This window comes from Brassica oleracea, chromosome C7, assembly GCF_000695525.1.
Source record: "Brassica oleracea var. oleracea cultivar TO1000 chromosome C7, BOL, whole genome shotgun sequence".
NCBI classification, from domain to species: Eukaryota; Viridiplantae; Streptophyta; class Magnoliopsida; order Brassicales; family Brassicaceae; genus Brassica; species Brassica oleracea.
Genome location: NC_027754.1, coordinates 20,537,448 through 20,542,263, shown reverse-complemented (window position 1 = coordinate 20,542,263; position 4,816 = coordinate 20,537,448).

Here is a 4,816-nt window from a genome sequence, read left to right as displayed (position 1 = left end):
GATCACTCTCACTCTCAACCACATCACGCTCAACCAGACATGTCAACTGACGACACGGATAACGTGCAGACTCCTCTTAACGGAAGCAGCGGCACTGATCTCCATACTCCCGCAGCGGACGTATCCCCGGCCAACGCACCAGCCAACATCGCGGCGCTCGAGGAGTTTAAAAATATGTTCGCCACCTACAAAAAAAGGTCGGAAGAACAGGATAAGCTCTTGAGCACCTTGACCAAACTGGCTTTCCACATCACGATAGGAAGAGCGAGGCTGAAGGACCGCGAGAGAGACGCGGGCTACTGCCGCATGTTCGTCGAGAATCTAGAAGGAGCAGCCCTCAAATGGTTCACGCGCCTTAAACGAAACTCTATCGGGAGTTTCCGACAGCTCGCATCGGAATTTCTCAAGCAATACTCTATGTTCATAGATGGAGAAACTTCCGATGTCGATCTCTGGAGTCTGTCCCAGAGGGGAGAGGAACCCCTCCGCGAGTTCATCAGCCGGTTCAAGTTGGTGATGTCCAGGGTCAGCGGGATAAGCGACAAGGTGGCCATCGATGCGCTCAGAAAGGCGCTCTGGTACAAGTCAAAAATCAGAAAATGGATATCTCTCGAAAAACTGCGGACGATCCAAGACGCCCTCCACAAGGTGACGGACTACATCATGATCGAGGAAGAAACGAAAATCTTATCGCAGAAGCATAAGTCGGCGAGATCGTCCTCGAAAGATGTAGACCCAAAAACAAGGAAGAAGAACCCTCGTAACGACAAGTATGTCCATCACGAGGGGGAAGAACTTTAAGGAACGCATAATTACGCGATCGGCTCAGACCAGGGCCAAACCACGGGTAATACGTGGACTCGCAACCAAAGATATGATAAAAACACCTTCTGCGAGTTCCACCAATCCTGAGGACACTCCATGACTAACTGCAAGGTCTTGGGAGCGAGGCTGGCCGCGAAGCTACTAGCCGGAGAACTCTTGGAAGTGACCAGCGTGAAAGATCTCATCCTCGAGACCGATCGCCCCCCGAAGCCGGACAAAAATCTTCCCCAAAGAAACCAATCCGGAGATAAACGCGGCAGGAGGCCATACAACAAAAGGAACGATAACAATCGTCGTAGAGTCAACATGATCATCGGAGGATCGCAATTCTGCAGCAATACGGTTTCGGCCATCAAGGCTAACCAGCTGAAGGCGGAGTCAAGCGCGAACTGGCCTACATGGTCTCCTACCCGAGACGGTCAGAATTGCTCAATCACCTTCACAAACGAGGAAGCCGGCGGGATCGATCAGCCTCACTGCGATCCGCTCGTCATAGACCTCGTCACACGAGATCTGGAAGTCGGAAGAGTACTCATTGACACGGGACCTCGCCCAAACCACTTCCATCGCCAAAAGCCAGGTTCGGATCCCATCCTGGAAGCATGCAATCGTCCACCGAAAACACCAGGACGCCGAGAACAATATCTTTCCCCTACGAAAAATTCGGCCCCGTCACAATAGTGGGAGCGGCGTTGGGACCAGCGTTGGGAACTTGGTCTTCAGGCTCGGATTCACTCCTTGTTTCTCCGCCCAAAGAAGGACCAGGATGCACAAACCTCAACGCCTTACGAACTCTCTTCGGCGTAAAAGAAGTCCAGAAAAAAGGACCATTCCTGAGCAGATCCCTCATCGCAATAATGTCCTCAGGAAACGGAGCAAGAGGGTTGATAAAGGGACGATCGTTCGGCAACCTCCGAAACAGTGGGATACAACTCTCCTCAACGGACGCTGCGTCTACACGAACGAAGAAGAAAAACTTCCTGCATGAGTTGAAGTTAGAAGTGAACCCCTTTACCACTGACATGAAGTTTCGAGGAACTAGCCTGTACGTGTCTGTGTCCTGGATGATCTGTAATCGTAGAAGCGCTTCGAAATGATCAACGGTGAGAGAGAGACCATGCTCGTAGCTCAGGACCATGATCCCTATGAGGTGCTGGATGCTAAGAGGATTCAGTTGGCTTATTGCCACCCCGAAACGACCCAAGACACGGACGATGATCTCGGGGATCGGGAACCACAAACGGCAACGCACTACGAATGCCTCGTAACAAGTAAAGAAGCCCTCCGGGGGACTACTAGCACATTCTCCTTGACGAGGAACCCTGAATTCCACCGCGTCCAAAATATGGTAGAACGACCGCATGACCTCGAGGGATTCACTAGTACTCCTACTCGGCGCACCTGCCTCCACCGGGCGATGGTTCATAACCGGGAATAATTTTTCTTAGGGAGGCGTGATCGAACCGTAACACGCCACCCACCATGCCTCGTTCTCGGCTGGGTCCACCGAATGACGAACGAATTCCATCTTCGGTACTCAAAGCTCTTCAGAAACATTCGCGGGCAAGGATCCTTTCTTCAAAATCCTCTTCTTACTCGACATCTCGTGTTTTTCTTTTAAAATCAGGAAGGAAATGATAAAGAGAAAGAGAAAGAACTTTTCAAGAAAAACCTCTCTATGAGAATGAGTAAGTGTGAAGATTATGAAGAAGTTACCTCCCTTCTTATATGCAAGAGAAATTACTATTTACTTGCGGATTTTTGGACACGAACTTCGCCCAAATACACCAATTTTGTCCAAACTCGCCATACCACGCATTGGGACCTCGCTAGAAATCCACATTCCCAACGAGCTGGGGGGCTAACTGTTGGGGACAAAAACGGTTACGACGAAGTTAACGTCCAAACCCCGAAGAAGAAAAGCGTAGAAAACTTCTTCGACAAATATTTTTTCAAAATAGATTCTTCTTTACGAAAACTTTGCGGAAGAAACGTGAATCATCGGACAAGAGCTCGAGAAGGATCGTTACGCAGCGACCAAACACGTGCTCCGCTCGGTCGGTACGTAGCAACCGAGTTCGAGCCAAAGCTCAGTCGCTACGTAGCGACCAAGCTTTTCCGAAACTTCGATACGACATCAGTCCATGCATTCTCGTCTACCCTTTGATGCTATCTCCCGAATACCGTAGCGAACCCATCTCACGTACCCCGCCATTTCTAAGACTATCAATCAAACTTTACCGTAAAAACCGCAGAAAGTTTATTCTTTATCGAAAGAAGCTGTAATAAATGCTTCGAGTCGAAAGACGGCCCAAAGGGACCTACGACATGACTCGAGGCCCAACTTATGATTTCTTAACCAACAGCCCGTAAACCGCTTTCTTAACCAACAGCCCGCAAACGGAAATCGACAGTGCGAATTTCGGTTCCCACAGCGTTTCGATGAGGATTCAAAAGAGAACCTAAAGGAGGAACTTTCTGAGGCCTGACAGGTCGCTATGTAGTGAGTGAAGGTCTGACAGGTCGCTACGTAGCGAGTGGAAGCAAGCCAAGAAGAGTCCTACTTGTTTTCGTCGTAAAATCTCAACAGAAACTCTGATTGGGACAAAACGAAAAGCGTTTCGATGAGGACTCAAACGAGAACGCAAAGGAGGACCTTTCTGAGGCCTGACAGGTCGCTATGTAGCGAGTGAAGGTCTGACAGGTCGCTACGTAGCGAGTGGAAGCAAGCCAAGAAGAGTCCTACTTGTTTTCGTCGTAAAATCTCAACGGAAACTCCGATTGAGACGAAACGAAAAGCGTTTCGATGAGGATTCAAATGAGAACCTAAATTAGGACCTTTCTGAGTCCTGAAAGGTCGCTATGTAGTGAGTGAAGGTCTGACTGGTCGCTACGTAGCGAGTGGAAGCAAGCCAAGAAGAGTCATACGTATTTTCGTCGTAAAATCTCAACGGAAACTCCGATTGAGACGAAAAAGCGTTTCGATCGGGATTCAAAAGAGAACACAAAGGAGGAGCTTTTTGAAGCCTGACAGGTCACTATATAGTGAGCTGGAGGTCTGACAGGTCGCTACGTAGCGAGTGGAAGCAAGCCAAGAAGAGTCATACGTATTTTCGTCGTAAAATCTCAACGGAAACTTAGCCTTGTGCGTGCTCGGTCGCTACGTAGCAACCGAGCTTGGCTAGAGCTCGATCGCTACGTAGCAACCGAGCTGTGTAATTGATTTGCTGCGCTTCCTTTTTCCGCGATTAACCTAGGGGTTTTCTGCGGTTTTTGGGAGAACAAGTTTTACCTTTCGAAAAGTTTTCGGAAAACGTGTTTTGGTAAAACCCTTACGCATTGAAACTTCTTTAGCTCGGAAATGAGCCAAACTTACGGGATTTGATAAAATTTATCATTTTCCTTTATGTTTTGACAGAGAAATCGCAAGCTCGTCTCGTATCACTTCCTGTTGGCGGTTTTTTTTTTTATTTTTTTTTTAGGCACTATGGCGCTTGCGTAATCGTTGGCCATATGTGCAGTGGCAGCTGGGGTTGTCTTACCAGCGTTGTTGCGAACTGCGATTTTGTCTTGCGTGTTTCCAGACATTGTTTTGATCAAGCGTTTTGTGGCTGAGAGTTAGATTAATCCGTCGCCCCCCTCCTTCTAGCGCCAAACTGTGGAAACCGAAATTCGCACTGTCGATTTCCGTTTAAACTAGGAAAGTTAGGAAAACTCTAATTTCCCAGAGGTCCCGGATATCTGTTAAACCACACGCCAAGCAATCAGAACACGCGATTAAAGACCAAATGAAATAAGAAATCGTAAAAGAGAGCAAAAGGACTTTTATTCCGAATCCGTGTATGAGCATTACAACAAGGTAGAAGCCTTGGCTACGAGAGCTGTCGGCGAGATTTCTAGTTCTAACAACCTAAGACTGCAAAACCTAGTTGAGTCGCAGCTCGAAATAACATAAACGGAAAGTTGCCTAATTGCTCTAAGTGCTAAGTTT